A 27,986-nucleotide genomic window follows, 5' to 3' on the forward strand; every position below is an offset into this window, starting at 1 on the left:
AGATACTAATGGCCGCCTTATTATCACATAACAATCGGCACGACTATGTGGACTTGAGATCAAGCTCTGTCATGAGTCTTCTGAGCCATAATATTTCTGTCAATCCACTCTTGATTCCTCGAAATTCTGCCTCGGCACTTGATAGCGCAACTACCTTCTGTTTCTTACGTCTCCATGTCACCAGATTTACTCCTACAAGGGTAAAATACCCCGTTGTAGACTTCCTATTATTAGGTTTTCCTGCCCAATCTGCATCAGTGTAACCATGTATTTCTAAGTGTCCATGCTTCTTAAATAGCACCCCATGTCCTGGTGTACTCTTCAAGTATCGTACAATTCTCAATACCACCTCCCAATGTTCTTCTTGCGGTGCATGCATGAATTGACTTACTACTCCAACGGCGTAGGCAAGATCTGGCCTGGTGTGAGATAAGTAGATAAGTTTCCCGACCAGCCGTTGGTATCTTCCTCGATCAACAAGTTTGGCTCCTTCCCGGATCTGTAGTCCATGATTCTGGACCATTGGGGTGTCTGCTGGCTTGCAGTCCATCATCCCTGTTTCTGCTAGAATATCGAGTATATACTTCCTTTGATTGATAAAGATCCTCTGTTTTGACCTGAGTACCTCTATCCCCAAGAAGTACTTTAAGAGGCCAAGATCCTTCATCTCAAATTCCTTGGACAAATTTTTCCTCAACTAATCTATTTCTTCTTCATCATCGCCAGTAATAATCATATCATCAACATAAATAATAAGACAGATGATCTTACCATTTCTTTTCTTGAGAAACAGGGTGTGGTCTGAGTTGCTTTGACGATAGTCATACTTCTTCATCACTTCGGTGAATCTCCCGAGCCATGCTCTAGGAGACTGCTTGAGGTCATATAGTGCCTTCTTGAGCTTGCAGACGTCTCCATTCTGAAAATCTCCAGTAAACCCAGGTGGGGGAACCATATAGACGGGTTTGGTCAGCTCTCCATGTAGGAAAGCATTGGTCACGTCAAACTGATGTAGAGGCCAGTCTCGATTAGCCGCCACCGAAAATAACACTCTCACTGTATTAATCTTGGCAACAGGAGAAAAGGTCTCCGCATAATAGACACCATAAGTTTGCGTATATCCCTTCGCAACTAGTCTCGCCTTGTATTGGTCAATGGATCCATCGGGCCTTCTTTTAATTGTAAACACCCATCTACACCCCACTGTAGTTGCTCCTTCGGGTAGCTTACTAACTTCCCAAGTCTTGTTTTTCAACAGAGCACCTATCTCTACAAGCATAGCATCTCTCCAATGCTTAACTTTCCATGCCTCTTCTGTTGTATAAGGAATTTCTTCTTCTTCGTAGAGGGCAGCTTCGAATGCCCTAGCCATTTTAGCTAGGTTTCCTTTCACAAAGTTTGCCACCGCATATTGACTTTTTCTGCCTGTCATCTCTGGGGAGAACCTCTTCCGAGGGATTCCACGATTACTTCGTGGTGGGAGTATATAGCGACCTGTATTCTCATCTAGAGTCGTACTCTCATCTAGAGTCGTACTCTCATCTGTAATTTTTGCATCAGTAGAGTCAGTAGTAGTAGTATCTTCTTGAGGTGAATCGGGAATTACCTCAGGGGCCTGGGATTCCGGTTGAGGAGAGGTACTCGAGCGTGGTTGAGAGTACTCCGTAGTGTTTGAGACATGCTCGGTGATAGTGCTAACCTTTTTCTGTTGAGTCCTCGTTGGAGGGATTTGGCCCAGGCACAAACCAACTTAGGTAGTCCAAAGTGTTGTATGACTCACTCTCCCCCTGACTACTAAGGTTGGTTTGGTAATAAAACTCGGTTTCCAAAAAGTTATAATTCATTGTGGTTACTACCCTTTTTGTGGTTGGGTCATAGCATCTATACCCTTTCTGGTTAATCCCGTACCCCACAAACACACATTTGGTAGCACAAGGTGATAGTTTAGTTCTTTCATGTTTTGGGATATGGACGTATACAGTACATCTAAAAACTTTGGGTTGAAGGTTAAGATGTTCGGGTGTTTTGGTGAGTTTGGAGAGGGTATCGAGAGGTGTTTTTTTGTTTAGTAGGGAGTCGGTTTATGAGGTAAATAGAGGTGGCAACAGCTTCGAGCCAAAAGTGAGTTGGGACGTTTGATTCTAACATCAAGGCTCAGGTAATTTCAAGGATGATTCTATTTTTTCGTTCTGCTACCCCATTTTGTTCTGGTGTGTAGGGGCAGGAGGTTTGATGTATCAGGCCCTTTTGGGCAAAGAAGTTTGTCATTTTCTGGTTCACAAATTCCCTCCCATTGTCGGATCGAAGGGTTTTTATCGTGGTCTGGAATTGGGTTTGGATAAGATTAAAGAAAAGGATAAACTTGTCAATTACCTCAGACTTGTGTTTCAAAAAATATATCCACGTCATCTTAGTGCAATCATCGACAAAAATCACAAAGTATCTTAACCCATTACCCCCAACAATAGGTGCAGGACCCCACACATCGGCATGAACAGGGGAAAAAATGGAATTCATACGAGTGTTTGTAGATTTAAATGACTGTCTGTGGCTCTTGGCTAAAACAAAAGTCTCACAAGAAAAGTCTTTTGGAATAGAGAGTTTACGAAAAAGTAAACGAAAATAACCAGGGGAAGGGTGTCCCAATCGTTGGTGTCAAAGCCAAATCTCTCGTTCTGTGGACCCGTGAGCCAGCATCACACTGCCTTTTTGAGCTATCTCATCCACGTAGTAGAGTCCTTAGTTCTCAGTGCCACGCCCAAGTATCTTCCTCGTCCGAATATCCTGCAAAATACAAAAGTCGGGATGCATCAGTAAGGTACATTTCAACTCCTTTGTTACATGGCTTATAGACATCAATCTTTGGGACAAAGTTGGAACATAAAGACAGTTTGACAGCCTCAAGGTTGGGTATATCTCAATAGTGCCTGCCCCGGCCACAATAATCAATTCACCACTAGCCGTCTGTATATAGGTTTTAGTAATATCACTAAAACTAATAAAATCATTTTTATTTGGGGTCATGGTGTCTGTAGCTCCACAATCAAATATCATTCCCCGTTTTTCACCCCCATTATCTTTCTTAACAGTAAATGCAGTGGAAATACAGTCCAAGGGCTCAAAATAATTTTTCAGTGGAAAGGGGTTAAATTGCATATTTGGCCGAAAAACTGGGGGTTTGTCACAATAATGTATAAGCTGGGGTTCATTATGGAAAGTATCAGGAAATTGGGGACTATCATGTAATAGGTGGGGTGCATGTTGGTATTTAATAAAATTCTGGGGGGGTTTTTTGTGAATAATTATGGTGTGGGGGTGTAAAATGAGAATTAGGGTCAGGGTTAATACACCCTAACCCTTTACCTCCTTCAATTCTTGCGCCGCCTCCCCTATTTTGGTTCCACATCTTGCCGGCGAAATTGCCAACGCCGACCACCCCGCCGCCGTTCCCGCCTATGCCGGAAGCTTCCGGTTCCTCCTTTTGCTTTCCCCGTTCGGTTACCACTTCTCGATTGCCCGATATAGTTTTCGCCGCTTCACTACCGGCGGTCCCCGGGCGGTGAACGGGGGTGGCTTGGCTCCAGGTTCCGCTCTGGTTACCCTGGTGTTGCCCCTGAGCCGCAAGTCCATGACCGATTCCTTGCGATTCTGTTCCGCCGTGGGTACTAGGGTTTGAGGATTCCGGTGGCCCTAATCTACGTCGGGCCGCCTCCTTTTTAATCCACCCATATGCGGTTTCCAGCGGGTAATTTCTTCCATTAAGTTTGAATGCAACAGTTACATTCTTACTTGCTCGAATCTTGCTGCTTGATGATTCTGACGAATCTGTTGTTGGTTTCTTCTTGTCGTCTAACATTTTGGACACTGATTTGAATTTTGTTTGCTCACTGGTTCTTGGTTATTTTGGCCGAGATAGGTTTGGGCAATGATGAAAATAATTCTGAGCCCTTGTTTAAACAAGGCTCTGATGCCATGCAGAAACAGGTTTTGGGGAATTCATATCACTCTTTCTCATTGATAATCACAAGATTTACACGCCTCTTTAAAGGCTTTCAAGAATACAAAAAGGTAAGATTGATTTCTCTAACGCTAATCTTCTATACATGGTAAATATCAATTTCTAATTAATCGTGATCACAGGAAATCAGCTACGGGAAATCTTCCCTTCCACGGTGCGATCTTTCCTTCCAACATGGACTCATCAGTCCTTCAATTGATGAAATTTAATAGCATTTCTATTTTCATTTGCAGGGCACTCCTGGAGTAACTGGGTCTGTGATGTGGGACAGTGGCATTATTCTTGGGAAGTTTCTGGAACATTCTGTTGAATCTGGAAAGATTTCGCTCCAAGGGAAGAATGTTGTTGAGTTGGGCTCCGGCTGTGGATTAGTCGGGTAACTTCTCATCAGTTGTATTCGCTTTTTTGACACATAACCAAGCTTACTGAAACTTTTTGAACCAAGTATAAAGTTGATAAAATCCTCAAAAACATTTATATAAATTCAGTTGGCTGTATTAGAGATTAGGTAAGACATAATCGAAGAGAAAAATCTATTACAAAAAAAGAAATCGCGAATCGAGCCCTAAAACCCCGAAATGTACAATCTGAGAAACAGAATATAGCATTCATTGACTCAATCGTTGTTCCTTCAGCCACGCCAGGCACAGTTGACCTATGGACTAGGAAACGATAGGCACTGCTATTAAGTGCATGGCCAATAAAGATGCAATCGACTGTTTTAGGGCCTATTGCAACTTGTTTCGGAGGTGGCACTTCTACCTTCGCTAAACACCCCCACACTTTGAGGTATGAATATGAAGGTTTCTTCCCTTTCCACAACTCATAAGGAGTCACATCCCTATTTTTTAGTGGAATCTTATTCAGGATATGATTCGCTGTTAACACAGCCTCCCCCCACATGTTCTGGGATAGACCAGAATTAATCAACAGAGCATTCATCATCTCTTTAAGTGTTCGATTTTTGCTTAGTTTTATGCATGTCATGTTTTGATCCTAGGGATTTATTTTCTGCATTTGATTTGGAGAAGCTGCTTTGTCGTGCACGGTATTATCCTTCTGAATTTTCTGAAGTTGCTTTGTCCGAGCTTAAAAGTCAACTTGAGAACTTTATTTTCGATGTGCGCATAGATGAAAAGTTTTCACAAATATCAGGAATCAGTGGTCTTGCTCAAAAGATGGTTTCTACAAGGAAACATGAAGTTTTTCTAATGGTTTATTCATTAGTTAAGTTGTCATTGATCATACCAGTTGCCACTGCATCAGTAGAAAGAGCCTTTTCAGCAATGAAGATCATCAAGACTTCTCTACGTAATAGCATGGGAGACCAACTATTGAATGATTGCTTAGTTCCTTACATCGAAAAGGATGTGTTTGTTAAAGTTACCAATGAAACTATTATGCAGCGGTTTTCAGAAGATGAAGAATAGAAGACAAATGTTATGATGTGATTGCATTTGACTTTTACATTTTGAACCTTATAATTTAATTTATGTAATTTTTTTTGAAGTTTAATTTTGGACCCCCCATTATAAAATCTCTGGCTCCGCCACTGGTTAACACATCGAAAATTCTTATACAATCCGTCTCCATTTTCTTAAACCCAAATTATTTTTCTGAAAAAATAAACATGCTACATCTCATAAAACCTTTCCAAAAAATATGTTTTCTTAAAATATTTCATGCATTTAACAATACAGAAATAATTTGAAAACAAAATATATAAAAAAATTTAAAAGTGTTCAAAAATAATGCACAATGAATTTACAATTTCCTTACCTGCATGATATATTTATGCTAATGAAATTTGATCAGGGATATTTAAAATGTAAATGTTGTTACCCTGAACTATTTTAGTTAGTTCAAAAAAAAATAGTTTGTATCTGAATAAATTTGTTTTCCGCAATATCCAGCCGGCACCCTATGCATTAATGTATATGTATAGAAGGAAAGTGAGAGGAACAGAAGATGACACGTCACAAAATGTAATGAATTTATTTGAATTGATTTGTGTCGGTTTTGGTTTGGATATAAAAATGACGGAAATAGCTTCAAAGAAAATATACACAAAGAACAAATCTCTTCTATACGAAAAATAGTTACTATATCCGTTTATAAAAATTAGTTTCATCTAAAAATTAAAAAAAAATCATATCATAGTCATAGCTCTTATATTCCTACTTATTTAAAACTTATATCTACCATAGATTTCCTGATATCACATCTTGGGTGAGATATTTCCTTTTTGACAATAATAATCTCCCTTCTCGCTCCTAATTTGTTGCTTGTCTTTCATACTTTCTTATTTGCGATATTTAAATTTACTAAACACAATTCCTTATATTCCTATTTCAAAATAGAAACATCTTACTTAAGTTTGACAAAGTACAAAATTATACTCACCAAATTAAATTATTAAAATATTTACTTTCTTCATCCCACTTAAAATGTCCACATTATTGAGTGACACGAGATTTTATGAAAAATTGTTAGGTAGAATACGTAAAGAGAAAAAAGTAATTGGATATTTTAATGACTAGATATGAGATGGGGAAGGAGTAGAATTTAAAATGAGTCAAACCGATAATACAAAAAAATAACTGAACTCTTGTTATATATTTAAAATTAAATTGTTTTAATGTACGTTATTATATAAATTGAATTTTGGTTTTGTTAAAATCAATATAATCAAAATTTAAAATAAATAAAAAATTGAAGACGTAGGTGGGCCCCACACATGCCTTGCATATATTATGTTGCTGGTGAAGCAGAATGAGAGTGATGGCGTTTAAAAATCTGGATGTATTAACTTTCAAACTAGAGCGTCTCCTCCTACATGCTTCACTCGATCCCCCAACTCAACTAATCTTAGAATCTGCGCACAATGATGTCAAATCCGTGGCTGCAATCGTCGCCAGAATGCAATGGAGAGGCCTGCATCGATTGGAAGGAGAAATCGAAAATGAAGCATACAAATTGCTATCCAAATTTGACTCCATTTCCTCCCCAAAAGAGTTGAGGAAATGCACGATGGGAAAGTCGAAGAAGATCAGATCGGTATCAAAATTAGAAGACAACATGCGATCTCGATTCTCAACCGATCAGATCCGTGAAGAATTGTCCACAGACGGTTTGAGCGAAGCGGTTCAAGCTCTCGTGGGAATGGTGAAGAAGATGGAGAAGGACTATGCAGATGCGCTGTACAACCAGTACTCGTCTCTGGATGAAGCTATACAAGCTACAGAAGGAGAAGAAGAAAGTGATGATGAGGTTGAGATGGTGGGATTATCTGGTGAATATGAGGAGCTTAAAGAGAAGTTGTTCGAGGGGAGCTTCTTCCAAGTGTTGCCGGTGGTTGGAATGGCCGGAATCGGTAAGACCACTCTTTGTAGGAAGTTTTTTGGAGATGTGGATGTGGTGAAGCGCTTCGAGCTTCGTGTGTGGGTGAGAATTGGGCCGAGTTGCGAGCTTGAAGATATCCCGCGTCACATTCTGGCTAAGCTGGGAATGGAATGCTCCTCCTGCCTTGCACAGGTTTTGAAGTGTCACGACCACCCTTTCAGGGTAGAATAAATGCGGCGATCGTGACTTAAACGGACTTAAATGCAACAAAGACAATAGGCTAGGGTTCCATCAAGAGGTTTGCCCAAAGTATTTAGTGAATAATTAAATATAAGAAAAGAAGGTCACGCTTTAGCAATGAAGAAAAAACCAATTACGAGTGACTATCATAATTTAGGTCAAAATGGCAAGGTTCAAAATAATCCAAAACAGTAATCCAATAGTTTCAGTATCAACCAAAAGATAAGAAAATCATGTTTTAGCGAAAGCATCCAAGAGAAAAGTGAAGTCATGTGTGAAGACAAGACGACACTAGGAGTTTCAATTCAATCATATCAATTTAATTAATTTGCTCAACACCGCCAACCGCTCGTCGCCGCTCAACCTGCACATAAGGAAAACGCATGCAGGGCTGAGTACTATAATAATACTCAGTGGACTTAACGCCGAAAACAATTCATCAAAAGAATATTTATTTATCATGCCGTGGTTAGGTAACCATTGGAGTTTTAGCTTTTGAAAGGCCTGAGGCACCAGAATATTCCATTGTTCAAAATCACGACTGCGTAGTCATTTTCCCTTAGACGTCAACCATATCTGCTCATACATGACTTGGAATGTGGCCACAAACCAATTCACTAGACCGGCCAACCCGTACGGTGGCACACGGTCTACCATAGGTGTACACTAATCCAAGTAGGGTTTACGGCCCTACAAGGACCCGAATTCGATTTAAAAATAATGGCAAGGCCATTTCAGAAAGGCGCGTTAAAACCAAAATTTTCGCATGATAACATATTCACATTTCATTCCCATCGATAAAATAGTTAGGACATTGTCCTTATTTAAAAGAAAGCTCACCTCGTCTGCTTAGATCTCAAGTACTTCATTCCCTTTGCTATCACGCTGAGAGCGCGAGTTATCACCTTTAAATTATGTGTAACACAATTCAGTCTCAATCATTGACTCAAAAACATGCATGTCCTATCGTTCCTTTCATCGTTTTCTTAGATCACCCATTCCAAACGTTTACCAACATAAGGAAACACACCATAGTATACCTCCACGTATAACACATAACCTCGCCATAAGATACGTTCCTTAGACACACATGCATCAAGTATTTCATTCAAACTTGACAACAAGTATTATTTAAACATAACAGAAATCTGGCAGAACTGCGTAGTCGTTTTGGAAAAATCATTAAAAATCCATCCGACCTCTGTTGGGGCTGAAATTTTACCACAGCCCAAGTATACACATCAAAGGTCATCCAGTTAAAATTTCACATCAATATCACATGTTTAGGTTGGTAAAATCAAAAATGAAACTCACTGGTCGAGAATACAAATTCTGACAAAACTTCGCAGTTGACTTCAAAATTTCATAAAAAATTCATCTTTTGTCAAAAGTGGCTGAAATTTATACACGACACATAGGACATCTCAAATTTTACTTAGGTAAAAATTCGTGCCAAAATAAGATAGTTTGGTTGGTCAAACACTTATCAGAATCTACTATCCAAACGCCACAATTTTCACGCTTCACAATTTCGAATTAGAGTTTATCTATCATTCACCCAAACACATATATTCATGCTTCAAAAGGATCTCACAACCATGTTCTCATACATTCACATATCATTCACCAACAAGTCATCCACCATCTCACACATACACATACCTAAACGCATATCCACACTTTTCTCATGAAATCATTCTTCCCACGTGATTAAATTCTTAGATCTACGATTCCTACGCTCATTATATGCATGAGGGAATCAAGAAACATGGATTCAAAGGTAAGGGTGAGAAAGATGATTCAAGTATACCTTTCTCTTGAGAAAACAATCGGTAGAAGCGAAAAGTGGCTCGATTCTTCAATAAATCTGGAATCTCCAACTCCAAAATGATGCAAGAACAAGGGATTGGTGAAAAATTGGTGGAGAATGAGAGAGGGAGGAGAATAATCGTGTGGGAGAGAGGGAAGGGAGAGAGCCGTTTTTTTGATTCCTAGGTTTAGGGTTTCTCATGTCTTTATAGAGTGCAGAACATAATATCTTTAATTAAATAAATTAAAGATTTGAAAGATATGGTAGAGTGTAGTTGGCGTGATTTTTGGAGAGGAATAAGGAGGAATTCGAAATCTAGGCTATTTAATTAGCCTATGATTTAATTTGGTATTTCACGGAGTAGAATAAAATAATACGGAGCAGAATAAAAATAATAATACTCCCAATAATATATGGAGTAGGCGATTTTATTCCTTCTCCCGCAAGGAATTAAACTCAAATCCTAATAAAAATAGGATATGGCAAGATCTCCTTAGGTTTGGTAAAATTTGCAAGAATATTTATATTTGTTCATGGAAGGGAATAAATAAGGGATCAAAGTATATAATAAACAATTCCTTCTTCCCTTAAATAAGGGAAATTTTGAAATCTCCCTAGGAATAAGGTAGGGGTCGAATTTCTCAGGGAGAAATAAAGAATAATCGGGTTTTGGATTTAATTAGGATAATTATCCCAACAAATAATTAAATCCAGGAAAAAAATAGAATTCCTCTCTAATAAATAATAATGGTCTAAAATTTTAAATAAAAAGGGCAAGGTAATTATTGATGATCCTATTTAATCTCACTCACCCTTAGAAAATAATTCACCACAATATATTTCACCCCGCGTCGATTATTCAAACAGTCACGTCATAATTCAACAAGATTGACTATTCCACATTCTCGTCACGTATTCAACGATATTGACCATTCAATGGCCACGTCATTTCTCCAACAATGTTGACTATTCAAACCAAAACCCAACTCCAAGCACAATTAGGTCACATAGAAATCAAACAATTAATTCACTCGTCAATTATCCACATACTTCACGGCATTAAAACATTTAATGCAAAAATTTTAGGGTTCAAAAATTAGGGTTCAAAAAGTGGGGCGTTACATCCTACCACTCTTAAAAGAAATTTCGTCCCGAAATTTGGTACCCTCATAAAAAGAGTTCAGGGTACAATTCTATCATCTTGTCCACATTCTCCCACGTGGCTTCTTCGTGCCCATGATTTCTCCAAAGTACTTTTACGTAAGCAACCGGTTTATTTCTCACGTTCTGGATTTTCTGGTACAAAATCATTTGGGGTCTCTTTTCGTAGCTCAAGTCCGAGTTCAAAGCGACTTCTTTCTGGAACATGTATTTCCGCAATTGCGACACATGAAAGACGTTGTGCACATGTCACGACCGCACTTCCTAAGGATAGGAAGCACGGGAAATCGTGACTAATGGGGGAATTAAGAAGCGGGGAAGAAGGGGGAAATGATCAAGAGGAGTACGACATATCGATCAAAAGATGAAATTTACATTTATCAATCAAAGTTTCAAATCCCGAAGGTACATAACGTGAATGACATGGTTTGACAATTCCAAGGAAATAGAAGAAATTCTTAAAACGTAGAGTAGCGGAAGCAATTGAGAGTTAGCTACTACTATGTATGAAGACACAATAGTAACCAGAACGTTATTGATTACAATTCTTGGCTCATTGCTCAACATCCTCCGCCTCCCGACCTCGCTCAACCTGCACATAGGGAAAACATATGCAGGGGCTGAGTACTTGATGCACCCAGTGAACTCATGCCCGAAATACATTTATCATTTAAGTTATGTCAAGCCATCATAGAGTGAAACTCGGATTTTACTTTAAAAATACCGAGAGACACCAAAATCATTCCTTTAAAAGTGTCAGCGCTGACAATCATCATCCTCCATCATATGCCATATCTGAACCATCATGTGAAACGAGACTGTGGCCACAATCTCGATCACTGGACCGGCCGACCTAGGGGACGGCTCACGATCCCTATCAGTGCACTAGTCCGAGTAGGGACTCACTCCCTAGTCAGACCCGAATTCGTTAACTATCAAAATCTAGTAGGATATTATCCCAGTAGACAATCAAATGGGCAATTCAAAACATAAAAACGACAAGACATACTATTTTAAACCACCATTATTTCACCATAAACATATCAATTTAAAACAAAAGTAAAGCCCACCTCAAAGCTTAGGATTTCCGTAAAATTCCTCGTTCCGACTTTAGCGGCCGTGCGAACCACCTTTTCAGAAAATACATAAAGTTCACATCAATCTCGGTAACGAAGATATTTTAGAATGCATGCACTCTAATTAAAATTTTTTAATTCGTTTTCTCGGTTTTCATGCATTTTCGATTATTCGGCGGCCGTCCAAGGCGTCGCGTGCGACGCCGGTCGGCCGCTTACGCTCGGTCTTTCCTCCGTTGGCTCCTCGTATTTTCCATGACGTCGGAAATAAATTTCCTAAAATTATTTAAACACATACTTAATTTATCGCAATTATTTCTCTTCGTAAATACTTTTACTTCGCACTTGGGTAGTATTATTCGTGCTTCAAATTATTCCGGGAATTAATTAAATCATTATTCACGATTAAATTATCGGTCCAATCATCTAATCATTCCCCCACCTTTTATCTCCAAATTTAAAATTTTGAAGCCCAACAAAAAGATTTGGAGCCCAACTAACCAAACATCCCATTTTAATTAATAGGTCCACTTTCAAAAAAACAAGTAGAGGCCCAAATGACAAAGGCCCAAATCCCTTTTTCTTCCACCATTTTACACGTCTCTCTCATCTTCTTTTATCTCTCTCTTCTCCTCTTCCTCTCTTCTTCTTCATTTAAAATTTCCGCCGCCCCTCCCTTTTCGCGTCGGAGCCGCCTTCCCGGTGAGAGGAGTGCTGCCGCCGAGCGTCGCTCAGCGTCGTTGTACTCCCGCTGTCGCCTTCGATCCGTCAGAGTCGCCGTCGTGGTGGGGGTCCAGCCGCCGGCTTACTTAGCCGCTGCACAGTGCCGTCGTGGCTGTTCCGTCGCTGCTGCTGTTCGCCAACGGGAGCTGCTGCCGGAGTCGACGGACAGCGCAGCTGCTGCCGGAGTCGACGGACAGCGCAGCTGCTATCGCCGGACAGCATAGCTGCTGTCGCGCCATCGTCCCTCCCCGTCGAGCCGCTGCCGTCGCTTCCTCCTCCCCAAAACCACTCCGAACCCGCTCGGAAACACTCCGAAAAGAACCGCAAGGTGTATTTTTATTATCAAGTTACGTTCTTTGGGACTTTCGATTGTATACGGCGAGTGTTCGATTAATTTCAATTGTTGATTGTTATTTTGTTTGATTTGATTATGGAAGTGGATTATGCAATGATGTATGAAATATATATACAAAGATTCATGCTTTGAGGCTTGAAAAGAGATTATACCTCAAGAAGGATTGAATTTGGTGGTGGAGGAGCAAGAATGGTAGCAACCCACTTCCTTCACTCTCGGCTCTCTTCTCAAATTTTGTTTTGTTTGAAGTTGAAGTAGAAGAGTAGTGGAAAGATGAATGAACATAGGTTATAATATGGGTGACTCTTGATTTGGTAGAATTAATTGTGAGAAGATGGAAAGTGAAGAGAGTTGGAGGTGAAGAGCCCCCATGGTGAAAGACCGTAGACTACTTGGAGAAAAAGAAGGAAGGAAGACTTTTTTTTTTCTTTTGGGCTTGCTCTCATATCTTTGGAAATTGTATTGGGCTCAACATATATCATTTAAATTAGTTTGGGTTCATTTAGTTGAAAGCCCAAGTTGATAATTATTTAATTGTTAGGTATATATTGTTATGGCCCAAGGCCATTTTATATATACTCATTGGACTCTAATTTAATTTGAGAAGCCCAAATGTAAATATACGTACTTTATATTCTCGCATTTTTTTTCGATAATTAAAATTCACAAAACTTTATTAACTTTTGTTATCTTGTTCAACACAAATTAAAGAACGCCTAGCGTCACAACTTATATTTGGTGTTGTTCCAAATATAATTTCTTCGACCGTTCCTCGATTTACGCGCATCATCTTCCATAAAAAGTACGGGCGTTACAGCACATTTCCAAGGATTGAGGGTAGCGCCAAACGGTATGCAATAGGACCCACTTCTTCAAGGATTTCATAAGGCACAGTAAATCGCGGTTTTAATTTTCCCTTAACACCAAAACGCGTTATCCCTCTCGACGGGGATACTTTGAGGAAAACTTTGTCGTCGGCTTGGAATTGCAAGTCGGTTCGTCGAACATCCGCGTACGACTTTTGTCTGTCCTGAGCTTCTTTGATCTTTTCACGAATTTGTCGAACAATTTTAATCATTTCTTCAACTGCATCAGGTCCAAGTACTCTTCGTTCGCCAACTTTGTCCCAATAGAGCGGCGATCTACACTTTCTTCCATACAAGGCTTCGTACGGCGCCATGTTTATCATTGCTTGGAAAATGTTGTTGTAAGCGAATTCGATCAGAGGTAGCACCGATTACCAACTTTCCCCGCGGTCGAGCACCAATGCTCTCAACATGTTTTCGAGAGTTTGGATCGCCCCCTCGGATTGTTCATCGGTCTACGGGTGAAACGCCGTGCTAAAAAAATCAATCGAGTTCCAAGCTCTCGTTGCAGACTCATCCAAAATCTTGAAGTGAAATTCGGGTCACGGTCGGACGTGAATGTCACTGGGACTCCATGCAGTCGCACTATTTTCGTTATGTAGATCTGAGCTAGCTTGCTCGATCCATGCGTTACGGGAATCGGTATGAAATGCGCACACTTGGTGAATCGGTCTATAATTACCCATATGGCAGTATTCCCTTTTTGCGTCTTTGGCAATGCCGTCACAAAATCCATGGCGATGTGTTCCCATTTCCACTCGGGAAATTCTAGTGGTTGCAACTTTCCATATGGTCGTTGATGTAGAGCCTTCACTTGCTGGCAGGCTAAGCAGCGCTCCACAAATGCCGCTATGTCTCTCTGCATTCCATTCCACCAAAAGGATTTTTTCAAGTCTTCATACATCTTCGTGCTTCCTCGGTGAGCGGTGTATGGAGTCTCATGAGCTTCGATCATGATCTCGTTCTTGAGTTCCACGTCGTTTGGTACGCACAGTCTCCCTTCAAAAATGAGGGCGTTGTCGGACTCCTCACTAAAGCTTCCAAATTTGCCAGTTCTCACTTTAGTTCGAATTTCTCCAAGTTTCATATCCATCCGTTGTGCTGCAACGATTCTCGTTCTTAGATTAGGTTTAACCACTAAGGTGGCAATTCGGCCTTCCACTGTTTCAGGTGCCCTTACCACTTCCAATTGTATTTTACTAAACTCTCGTATTAGACTTTCCTCTTCCGTCAGAAAAGCAGCTAGTTGTGAAAGGTTCGTTCGGCTCAAAGCATCTGCCACTACATTTGCTTTGCCAGGGTGGTAGTTGATGCCACAATCGTAGTCCTTTACTAATTCGAGCCATCTTCGTTGTCGCATATTCAAATCTTTCTGCTCGAAGAAATATTTCAGGCTCTTGTGGTCCGTAAAGATTTCACATCGAACTCCGTAGAGATGGTGCCTCCAAATCTTTAGGGCATGTACTACTGCTGCTAGCTCCAAGTCATGGGTTGGGTAGTTCAACTCGTGCGGTCTCAATTGTCGTGACGCGTAGGCGATCACTTTGTTGTTCTTCATCAACACGTATGCTAGTCCCACCTTCGAATCGTCGGTGTAGACTACGTAGTTCACTCCAGGCTCCGGCACAGCTAACACTGGCGCGGTGGTCAATTTCTCCTTCAAGAGTTGAAAGCTCGCTTCACACTCCGGGGTCCGATTGACTTTGACTCCTTTTCTTGAGTTGTTGGGTCATTGGTCTCGCTATCTTGGAGAACTCTTCTATGAACCTTCGGTAGCATCCTGCCAATCCCAGGAAACTCCGAATTTCGTTCGGTGTCGACGGTGACTTCCATTGTTGTACAGCCTCAACTTTGGCGGGATCCACTTGGATTCCTTCTGCCGATACAATGTGTCCAAGAAAGTCTACTTCTTTCAGCCGAAATTCACACTTGCTAAATTTGGCATACAGCTTCTCGGTCCTCAATGTCTCCAAAGTGATTCGTAGATGCTCCTCGTGCTCTTTCCCGTTCTTGGAGTAGAACACGACGTCATCTATGAAGACCAAAACGAATTTATCCAAGTACGGATAGAATACCCGGTTCATCAAGTCCATGAATACCGCAGGTGCATTCGTTAGACCGAACGACATCACAACAAACTCATAGTGACCATATCTTGTACGAAATGCGGTCTTCGGTATGTCCTCCCTTCGAACTCTCAGTTGGTGATATCCGGACCTTAAGTCCATCCTTGAAAACACGCCGGCTCCTCGGAGTTGGTCAAACAGGTCATCTATCCTCGGCAGTGGATACTTGTTCTTGAGAGTCAATTTGTTCAACTCTCTATAGTCGATACACATTCTCATCAACCCGTCCTTTTTCTTGACGAAAAGCACCGGTGCGCCCCACGGTGACACACTAGGCCTAACGAATCCAAGGACCATGAGCTCTTGAAGTTGTATCTTGAGTTCCTCCAACCCCTTGGGCGCCATTCGATACGGTGCCTTAGACACAGGTGCGGCTCCTGGTTCGAGGTCGATCGTAAACTCCACTTGTCGATCTGGCGGCGGTCCAGGCAAAGCTTCGGGGAAAACGTCTGGAAATTCTCGTACAACGGCAACATCTTCCACTTTCCTTTCTCACCATCGTACTAGCTTGGAGCGCGGAGATGATAGATGTTCGCCGGTTCATCGAGATTCTATAGTATATGGTGGGTTCCTTCCCCGGGGCTTGCAGAGATATTCGTCTCTCCTTGCAACGAATCGTCGCAAAATTTGTCGTCAACCAATCCATCCCTAAAATTACGTCGATATCTCCCATCGCCATAACTTGCAGATCGTGAGCGACTAACTTAAGGTTTTCCCATAACGATATCTACATTCGAGCATGTTCGAGAGATTTCTATTGTCCCACCCACTTGTGAAGACACTGCCATCTTATGTTCAGATTTGCTAACAGGCAAGCTCAATGTATTCACACACAAATCAGATACGAATGGATGTTATGCACCCGTATCAAACAGGACAACGACAGGAGTGTTGAGAATTTCGCTCATACCTGTCAGGTTTCCTTTTTCGCGATCACCTCGCTCCATCTTCGGTTGTTTTTGTTCCAACACGTACGCTCTAGCTTGAGTCGGAAGTCTTGGGCGGTGGGGTTGTTTTGTCATGACGGCTGGTCGCGATTTCCTCTCGATTCACCCTGCGGTGCCCTTGGTTGCTGACGGGATCCTTGATCGTTCTGCCTCGATCCCGATCCTTCCTTCTTGCTCGGACACTCCCTAGAAAAGTGACCATTCCCTCCGCAGTTGTAACACTTGGTAACATTTTGATGTCGACATTCTCTGAAGTGATACTTAGAGCACACGTTGCATTGTGGTGCCCTGGATCGGTAGTCTCCTCTCTGACTAGAAGTATGTTGTCCTCCTCCGTGTTGAGATCGATGCTGACTCGACTGGTACCGTTTTCCGTCGTATGGAGTCCTAGAATCATCCCACTCCCTTTTCTCCTGGGAGTGGTGTGATGATGAGGTAGTGATTTCCTTGGCTCTCTCCTTAGGCATCGCTGCCTCAATATCCAGTGCTAGATCTAGTGCTTCCGCGTAGGGGAGTCTCCCACGACTCGCCAATGACATCTTTATCTCGTGCCTTAGTCCCTTGCGGAACTTATCAGACATCTTCTCATCAGTATCGACTTGATCAGGTGCGTATCGTGTCATGCTGTAGAGTGCACGGTCATACTCCATCACGGTCATACGTCCTTGGGTCAGATTGTAGAATTCAGACGCCTTCGCCTTCCGGTAGCTCTTCGGCACGTACTTGCTATAAACTTCCGCCTTGAAGCCTTCCCAAGTCATTCCTTCTGCTTGGTCTCGGGGCATTGTCTTCATCCTGGTGTCCCACCAAAAGTCAGCAGCGTCGGTTAGTTGGTAGTTCACACAACTTAACCATTCTCGATCATTGCATCCTAGGATTGCAAAAATTCACTCCAGTGCGCGTATCCATGATTCGGCATTGGCCGGTTCTCCCATTCCATCGAAAACAGGCGGTTTCTATTCTAGGAAAAACTTTACTATTTCCTGATCGACTGGGGTGGGGGAGGTGGTGGCGGCGGAATCGGTTGCGTCACGTTTTCCTCATTCGTTGGCTGAGGTGTCGGTTTTCAGTTATTGTGTCCTGACGGCATTCTGATTTATCATAACACGAATTATTTTCCAAATTTGCAATAGTCATGTGGCAGTTGACAACCAATGTCCATGGAACAATTGTAATGAAGGAAGATGGAATGCTCTTGCAACACAAGATATCAAAAGTCCGTCGCATAGAAGGATAGCAAGAGAGCAGTGTCAAAGTTTTATCATATCAAAGACCGGTTGCGCCATAGGATGACAAAAGGGTCAATGCTCATTAGCAAAAGGGGCAATTGTATATTAATGTCACAAAGACAGTTGTGCTACTGAGTAGCGAATTATAAGGCGCAAGAAGGTATTGAAGTATAATAGGATGGCGTAATGTGATGATAGGATGAGATAGCAAAGACAAATTTCACAATGGCAATGAAAAAGACATAATGAGAGGTTATTGCACCATAAGGTTGTAAAAGAAGAAAATTCCCCATGGCATATCAAATCAAAACGTTGCCTCAACGAGGTCTTAGTATCAAACGCAAAACGGTAGAAGGGTAGCAAAAAAATATGGCGAAAATGGTGAAAGTTGAATAAAACAATTAAAACATGGGGAAGCAAAACAATGTATTCCACGACTATCATCTTTAGTCAACTTCGTTCATGTCCTCTTCCAGGTCCTCGGAATCTCCAACACTTTCCATAGCCAATTCTTGCTCTTCCTCGTCCACTCCTCCAGCATGTGGGGGCGGAGGGGTTATCGCGCGCCTATCCTCTACATTTTCGTGTATGACCAAAGGGTTAGACGTACGTGCCCTAAGCCTTGGTTTCCTAGGAACGTGAGCGACATGCGGCTCTTCATCATAACGATACTTCCACCGGCGGGCTTGACCCGGCGGGATCTTATGCCCAGGTGGACGAAGCGGAGGTCTAAACCCTCCGCGTTTTGTTGCATCGCAGTACGCCGACCTCCCCATAGGCTGCTCGCCTCACATTAGCATTTCGCACCTCCACGTTCATCATTATCACAAAGTTTTACATTCCTCGCACTATTTGTAATTATGTAAGGTTGCAAGAGAAAAACGTTTCCAATATGAGTTGTTTCATAGTATAGTCGAATAATAGCAATCACACTTCGCGTTTCACTATCTCAGGCGAATTATGCAATCCCAAAAAAAATTCATTCACACACGATTTACAATTAGGTATAGCAGCATGCTCAAGTTCACTCTAATAGATATTGTCTCATAATGCAATCGAATAATCAAAATCATATAAAACTTCATTCATCCAACTCATATAGGTTTAACACATATTTGCCGATTTTCATTATCGAGTAAAATGCAAGTTCATTTGCATAACAACATTCATCATTTTTTTTTGCATAGACGTACATAACAATTTCATATCCATGCATATTCATTATTTCATATTCCAAGCAAAATTTCCAACATGTCAAATTAGCTTAGATTCCCATCGAAAATTCCAAACTTCTGTAATTTAATCCAAAACTCATAAAATATTTTTACCTCTTTCTTCGTGGTTGGGCGGAGACGAGTCGTGGTGTTGAGCCTTTGACGATTATTAATTTATCAATTTACACATGAAAAGACTTTGACTCAACAAGACTCTTGGGTCCAGAGCAGAAAGAACTGAGGCTCTGATACCAAACTGTCACGACCGCCCTTCTAGGGTAGAATAAATGCGGCGATCGCGACTTAAACGGACTTAAATGCAACAAGGACATAGGCTAGGGTTTCATCAAGAGGTTTTCCCAAAGTATTTAGTGAACAATTAAATATAAGAAAAGAAGGTCACGCTTTAGCAATGAAGAAAAAACCAATGAAGAGTGACTATCGTAATTTAGGTCAAAAGGGCAAGGTTCAAAATAATCCAAAACAGTAATCCAATAGTTTCAGTATCAACCAAAAGATAAGAAAATCATGTTTTAGCGGAAGCATCCAAGAGAAAAGTGAAATCATGTGTGAAGACACGACGACAATAGGAGTTTCAAGTCAATCATATCAATTTAATTAATTTGCTCAACACCGCCAACTGCTCGTCGCCGCTCAACCTGCACATATGGAAAACACATGCAGGGCTGAGTACTATAATAATACTCAGTGGACTTAACGCCGAAAACAGTTCATCAAAAGAATATTTATTTATCATGCCGTTGTTAGGTAACCATTTGGGTTTTAGCTTTTGAAAGGCCCGAGGCACCAGAATATTCCATTGTTCAAAAACACAACTGCGCACTCATTTTCCCATAGACGTCAACCATATATGCTCATACATGACTTGGAATGTGGCCACAAACCAAGTCACTAGACCGGCCAACCCGTACGCTGGCACACGGTCTACCATAGGTGTACACTAATCCAAGTAGGGTTTGCGGCCCTACAAGGACCCGAATTCGATTTAAAAACAATGGCAAGGCCATTTCAGATAGGCGCGTTAAAACCAAAATTTTCGCATGATAACATATTCACATTTCATTCCCATCGATAAAATAGTTAGGACATTGTCCTTATTTAAAACAAAGCTCACCTCGTCTGCTTAGATCTCAAGTACTTCATTCCCTTTGCTATCACGCTGAGAGCGCGAGTTATCACGTTTAAATTATGTGTAACACAATTCAGTCTCAATCATTGACTAAAAAACATGCATGTCCTATCGTTCCTTTCATCGTTTTCTTAGATCACCCATCCCAAACGTTTACCAACATAAGGAAACACACCCTAGTATACCTCCATGTATAACACATAATCTCGTCATAAGATACGTTCCTTAGACACACATGCATCAAGTATTTCATTCAAACTTGACAACAAGTATTATTTAAACATAACAGAAATCTGGCAGCACTGCGCAGTTGTTTTTTAAAAATCATTAAAAATCCATCTGACCCTCGTTGGGACTGAAACTTTACCACAGCCCAGTATACACATCAAAGGTCATCCAGTTAAAATTTCACATCAAGATCACATGTTTAGGTTGGTAAAATCAAAAACGAAACTCACTGGTCGAGAATATAAATTTTGACAGAACTGCGCAGTTGACTTCAAAATTTCATTAAAAATTCATCTTTCGTCAAACGAGGCTGAAATTTATACACGACACAGAGGACATCTCAAATTTTACTCAGTTAAAAATTCGTGTCAAAATAAGATCGTTTGGTCGGTTAAACACACATCATAATCTACTGTCCAAACGCCACAGTTTTCATACTTCACAATTTCGAATTAGGGTTTATCTATCATTCACCCAAACACATATATTCATGCTTCAAAAGGATCTCACAACCATGTTCTCATACATTCACATATCATTCACCAACAAGTAATCCACCATCTCACACATACACATACCTAAACGCATATCCACACTTTTCTCATGAAATCATTCTTCCCACCCGATTAAATTCTTAGATCTACGATTCCTACGCTCATTATATGCATGAGGGAATCAAGAAACATGGATTCAAAGGTAAGGGTGAGAAAGATGATTCAAGTATACCTTTCTCTTGCGAAAACAATCGGTAGAAGCGAAAAGTGGCTCGATTCTTCAATAAATCTGGAATCTCCAAATCCAAAATGATGCAAGAACAAGAGATTGGTGAAGAATTGGTGGAGAAGGAGAGAGGGAGGAGAATAATCGTGTGGGAGAGAGAGGGAAGGGAGGGAGGCGTTTTTTTGATTCCTAGGTTTAGGGTTTCTCATGTCTTTGTAGAGTGCAGAACATAATATCTTTAATTAAATAAATTAAAGATTTGAAAGATATGGTAGAGTGTAGTTGGCTTGATTTTTGGAGAGGAATAAGGAGGAATTCGAAATCTAGGCTATTTAATTAGCCTATGATTTAATTTGGTATTTCACGGAGTAGAATAAAATAATACGGAGCATAATAAAAATAATAATACTCCCAAAAATATATGGAGTAGGCGATTTTATTCCTTCTCCCGCAAGGAATTAAACTCAAATCCTAATAAAAATAAGATATCGCAAGATCTCCTTAGGTATGGTAAAATTTGCTAGAATATTTATATTTATTCATGGAAGGGAATAAATAAGGGATCAAAAAATATTATAAACAATTCCTTCTTCCCTTAAATAAGGGAAATTTCGAAATCTCCCTAGGAATAAGGTAGGGGTCGAATTTCTCATGGAGAAATAAAGAATAATCGGGTTTTGGATTTAATTAGGATAATTATCCCAACAAATAATTAAATCCAGGAAAAAAAATAGAATTCCTCTCCAATAAATAATAGTGGTGGAAAATTTCAAATAAAAATGGCAAGGTAATTATTGATTTTCCTATTTAATCTCACTCTGTCACGACCGCATTTTCTAAGGATAGAAAACACGGTTGATCGCGACTAATGGGGAAATTAAGAAGCGGGGAAGAAGGGGGAAAAACAATCAAGGGGTACGCCATGTAGATCAAAAGGCGAAATTCTATTATCAAATCAAAGTTTCAAATCCCGAAATTACATAACGTGAATGACATAGTTTGACAATTCAAAGGAAATAAAAGAAATTCTTAAAACGTAGAGTAGCGGAAGCAATTGAGAGTTTGGCTACTACTATGTATGAAGACACAATAGTAACCTTAACAGTTATTGAATACAATTCCGGAATCATTGCTCAACATCCTCCGCCTCCCGTCCTCGCTCAACCTGCACATAGGGAAAACATATGCAGGGGCTGAGTACTTGATGCACCCAGTGAACTCATGCCCGAAATACATGTATCGATAGAATTATGTCAGCCATCATTGAGTGAAACTCGGGTTTTTCTTTAAAAGGCTGAGAAATACAAAAATCATTCCTTTAATAAAATAGTGTCCGCGCGGACAATCGTCATCCTTCATCAATACCATATCTTAACCATCATGTGAAACGAGAATGTGGCCACAAACTCGATCACTGGACCGGCCGACCTAAGGGACGGCTCACGATCCCCATCAGTGCACTAGTCTGAGTAGGGACTCACTCCCTAGTCAGACCCGAATTCATTAACCATCAAAGTCTAGTAGGACATTATCCTAGTAGACAACCAGATAGGCAATTCAAAACATAAAATACGGCATAACATAGCATTTAAACCACCCTTATCTCACCATATACATATCATTGCAAATAAAAGAGTTTAAGTAATAGAGCCCACCTCAAAAGCTTAGAGTTTTCCTTAAGTAGCTTTTCGTTCCGACTTTTAGCGGCCGTGCGAACCACCTTTTCGGAAAATACATAAAGTACACATCAATCTCGGTAACGAAGACATTTAGAATGCATGCACTCTAATTAGAATCTTTTATTTCTCTTTCTCGGTTTTTCGTGCATTTTCGGTTATTCGGCGGCCGCCCAAGGCATCGCGTGCGACGCCGGTCGGCCGCTTACGCTCGTTCTTTCCTCCGTAGGTTCCTCGTATTTTCCGTGACATCGAAAAAATAATTTCAAAAAAAAAAAGAATTATTTAAGCGTATACTTTAATTATCGCAATTATTTACCTTTGAAAAGTACTATTTCATGCTTAGGGTAAATTATTCATTCTTCAAACGTTCCGAGCTTTAATTAAATAATTTCCCGTGATTTAAATTAATTGACGGCCCAAAGGATATATTTACTTAGCCCACCTTATTCCTCCAAAAAAAAATATAATTGGTGAGGCCCAACTAAAAAGAGAAAAAAAAACATGGTCCAATCTTATCTCACTCTCTATCTCCTCTCCCTCTCTCTCTCCGTCTCTCCCTCTTCGACTGAAACCACGAGCAGCCGCCGCCGCTCGCCGCCGGGAGGGCTGCTGCCCGTCAGAAGCTGCTGTCGCCGCCGGGGAGGTCGTGAAGCCGTGCTGCCTCGTTCGAAACTAACCCGAACGACCCCGAATCAACCCGCAACACGCGTTTTCATTATAAAGTTAAGTTCTTTCGTAGTTTCGGTTACGTACGGCGATCGTTTGGTTGATTCTTAGTTGATGTTATTTGGTTGGGTTATGGAATACGAAGGTGTAAAAACAAATATGCAAGGCTATAATAATCTCATGCTTGGTGATAGGAAAGAATTATACCTCCAAAAATGGTTGAATTTGGTAGAAGAAACACAAAAGATGGTAGCCAAAACTTCCTCCCTTCCTTTCGGCAATCTCCCTCTCGGCTCCTCTCACTTTTTTTTTCTTTGTTTTCTTTGTTGTGTAATGTGAAGTGTCCGAGAATGGATTAAAGAGGAGTGGTGGTGGCTCTTGGATGGTAGCATTGATGAGGAAGATGGAGAGGTGGAGAAAATGGAGAGTCCCCTCTTTGAGAAGGAAACCGTCGGCCATAAGGAGAAAGAAAAGAAGAAGAAGAGAAGGGGGGAGTTGGGCTTGGTCCACTTTAAATTCATGCTTGGGCTTCAATAATTTATTTTGGTTTGGGGTCAAATTAATTGGAAGCCCAAGTTAGAAATAATATCGTTATTTGATGGATTAAAAGAGTAATTAGGATCCAAGTTATTTTGTAATTAATTGGACTCTAATTTATTTTGAAAAAACCCAAAATAAGTTCATACTTTATATTTTCGTATTTTCCTTCGATAATTAAAATTCACGGGTCTTTATTAATTTTGGTTATCTCGTTCTTCACAACCAAAAAAAAATTAAAGTACGTTTAACGGCACAACTTATATTTGGTGTTGTCCCAAATATAATCCCTTCAACAATTCCTTGATTTACGCACGTCGTCTTCCAAAAAAATATTCATCTCCACGTATTTTATTCGTCTTACTAAATATAGCAATTTCGTTGTCATTCTTTCAACGAGACCTTCAACATGTCTCTCAATGTTCATAAAAAAAAGGACGTTCCAAAAAAAATCACATCATCAAATAGAAACCATACTATTTTCCAAAGCACATTTAACGAGAAACATCATATAACGAAATAATTTTATCAATTATTTCGTTACATAAAATAAATTTCGTACTTAAGGTACGGGTGTTACATTCTACCCACCTTAACAGAAATTTCGTTCCGAAATTTACTCATTTCTAACGAACAACTCCGGGTATTTCTCTTTCATTTTATCCTCGAGTTCCCAAGTAGCCTCCTCGTGGCCATGGTGTTTCCAAAGTACTTTCACGGACGCGATCGATTTATTCCTCAATTCTTGTACTTTCCTGTCCAGAATAGCTTTGGGCTTCTCCTCATAACTCAAATCGGGATTCAATATCATTTCCTCTTGATGAACCACGTGTTTGGGATCGAACACATTCGTAATTGTGACACATGGAAAACATTATGCCAACCTATACGCTACGGGTCCCACCTTCTCAAGGATTTCATAAGGCCCTACGTATCGTGGCTTCAATTTCCCCTTTACACCAAACCTCGTTACCCCCTTCGACGGAGATACCTTCAAGAACACCTTATCTCCCGTATTGAACTGTAAATCTGTACGCCAGACATCAGCATACGACTTCTGTCGGTCTTGAGCTTCTTTTATCCTTCGTCGAATTTGTCGCACGACCTCAATCATCTCTTCGACCGAATCTGACCCGAGTATTTTTCTTTCACCAACCTCATCCCAATAGAGTGGTGATCTACACTTCCTCCCATACAATGCTTTATATGGGGCCATATTTATTGTCGCCTGGAAACTGTTGTTATAGGCAAACTCGATCAACGGTAGTACAACTTCCCAATTTTCTCCTCTGTCAAGAACCACGGCTCTCAACATATCCTCGAGAGTTGGAATCGTTCTCTTAGACTGTCCATCGGTTTGTGGATGGAAAGCAGTACTAAAATTCAGTCGTGTACCAAGCTCTCGTTACAGACTTATCCAAAACCTTGAAGTGAACCTTGTATCTCGGTCTGGCGTGATTGTTACTGGCACCCCATGTAGCTGAATGATTTCTTTCACATAAATCCGGGCCAGTTTATCAGAACCATGAGTTATAGGGATAGGTATAAAATGCGCACTCTTGGAGAGGCGGTCTATGATTATCCAAATGGCTGTATTCCCTTGCCGGGTCTTTGGTAATCCCGTCACAAAATCCATGGCGATATGTTCCCATTTCCACTACGGGATTTCCAACGGTTGCAGCTTCCCATAGGGTCGTTGATGTAAAGCTTTTACTTGTTGACACGCCAAACATCTTTCCACAAACGAAGCTATGTCCCTCTCCATTCCATCCCACCAGAATGATCCCTTCAAGTCCCGGTACATCTTCGTACTTCCAGGTTGAGCGGTGTATGGAGTCTCGTGTGCCTTGATCAAAATTTCATTTCAAAGTCCTTCGTCATCTGGCACACAAAGTCTCCCTTCATAAGTGAGAGCATTATCAGCCTCTTCTCGAAATTTCTCTTGCTCGCCCTTCCTCACCTTCAGTCGAACCTTCTCTAAATTTTCATCATTTCGTTGTCCTTCTATTGTTCGCCCTTCCTCACCTTCTCTTGTTCGCAGATCGGATACCACTACCAAGGTGGCGATCTTTCCTTTCACGGTCTCCGGAGCTCTCACTACTTCCAATCGCATTTTGCTGAATTCGCGAATCAACTCCGCTTCTTGAGTGAGAAAGGTTGCCAATTGTGGTTGGGCTTTCCGGCTCAATGCATCGGCCACTACGTTTGCCTTGCCCGGATGATAGTTAATGCCACAGTCATAATCCTTGACCAATTCAAGCCATCTGCGTTGTCTCATGTTCAAGTCTTTCTACTCAAAGAAGTATTTCAGACTCTTGTGGTCGGTAAAAATCTCACACCGAACTCTATAGAGATGGTGCCTCCAAATCTTCAATGCGTGCACAACGGCTGCTAATTCCAGGTCATGAGTGGGGTAGTTCAGTTCGTGTGGCCTCAACTGCCGTGAAGCATAGGCAATCACCTTACCATTCTGCATCAAAACACATCCGAGTCCAACCTTAGACGCGTCAGTGTAAACCACATAGTCTACTCCCGATTCCGGCACGGCTAGAATAGGTGCGGTGGTCAACTTCTCCTTCGACAATTGGAAACTAGCCTCACACTCCGGTGTCCAATGGACCTTGGTCCCCTTCTTCAGTTGTTGAGTCATCGGCCTTCCGATTTTAGAAAATCCTTCAATAAATCTCCGGTAGTACCCTGCCAGTCCAAGGAAACTCCGAATCTCGTTTGAGGTCTTTGGCGCCTTCCACTGTTATACGACCTCCACCTTTGTGGGGTCAACTCGAATCCCTTCGGCTGTCACAATATGCCCCAGAAAGTTTACTTCCTTTAGCCAGAAATCACACTTACTGAACTTGGCGTACAACTTCTCCGTTCTTAGTGTTTCCAGCGTGATCCTTAGGTGCTCCTCATGTTCTTTTTCATTCTTCGAGTAGACCAGCACATCATCTATGAACACCAGGATGAACTTGTCCAAGTAGGGGTGGAATACTCGATTCATTAAGTCCATAAATACTGCAGGTGCATTTGTCAATCCAAACGGCATTACTACAAACTCATAATGCCCATACCTCGTTCGGAACGTCGCCTTTGGTATGTCTTCTCTTCGTACTCTCAGCTGATTATATCCTGACCTTAAGTCCATTTTTGAAATTACTCCTGCTCCCCTGAGTTGGTCGAACAGGTCGTCTATCCTCGGCAGAGGATACTTGTTCTTGAGGGTTAATTTGTTCAGTTCTCGGTATTCTATGCACATTCTCAAGGTCCCGTCTTTCTTCTTCACAAACAGCACAGGTGCTCCCCACGGCGATACACTCAGTCGGATAAAACCCAAGTCCAAAAGTTCTTGTAGCTGGATTTTGAGTTCTTCCAACTCTTTCGGTGCCATCCTATAAGGTGCCTTCGATACTGGTGCGGCTCCTGGTTCCAGATCGATAGTAAACTCCAATTTTCGATCAGGCGGAGGGCCTGACAACGCGTCGGGAAACACGTCGGAAAACTCACGTACTACCGCCACATCTTCAACTTTCCTTTCTTTCTTGTCATGTCCTTGTAGATAAACGAGATAGGCAGGACGCCCCTTTCTAATCATCGTAGTTGCTTGAAGTGCCGATATCACACAAGTCCGCTGATTCATCGAAATCCCGTGGAAAGTAGAGGGCTCCTTCCCCGGGGTTTGTAACGAGATTTGTCTCTCTTGGCATCGAATAGTGGCATAGTTTTCAGCTAGCCAGTCCATCCCCAGAATAATGTCAACGTTATCCATTGGCATAACATGTAGGTTGTGAGCCACTAAGCTAAGTTCTCCCACCATAAATTCTATGTTTGAGCAAGATTGTGAAAGGTCTATAAGGCCTCCTACCGGTGAGTTCACATTCATCTTATGTTCAAGTTCATCA

The 27,986-nt window shown here is 41.1% G+C and overlaps 1 long non-coding RNA gene across 1 annotated transcript; it reads left to right on the forward strand.

Moving 5' to 3' along the window:
- The first annotated feature begins 12,712 nt into the window (after positions 1 to 12,712).
- LOC121803372 lies at positions 12,713 to 13,259 on the forward strand. Its single transcript, XR_006050973.1, has 2 exons — positions 12,713 to 12,917; positions 13,044 to 13,259. It is a non-coding gene; the product is annotated as an uncharacterized LOC121803372 (long non-coding RNA).
- Positions 13,260 to 27,986: the final 14,727 nt, after the last annotated feature.

This window comes from Salvia splendens, chromosome 5 (genome assembly GCF_004379255.2).
Source record: "Salvia splendens isolate huo1 chromosome 5, SspV2, whole genome shotgun sequence".
Classification (NCBI taxonomy): domain Eukaryota; kingdom Viridiplantae; phylum Streptophyta; class Magnoliopsida; order Lamiales; family Lamiaceae; genus Salvia; species Salvia splendens.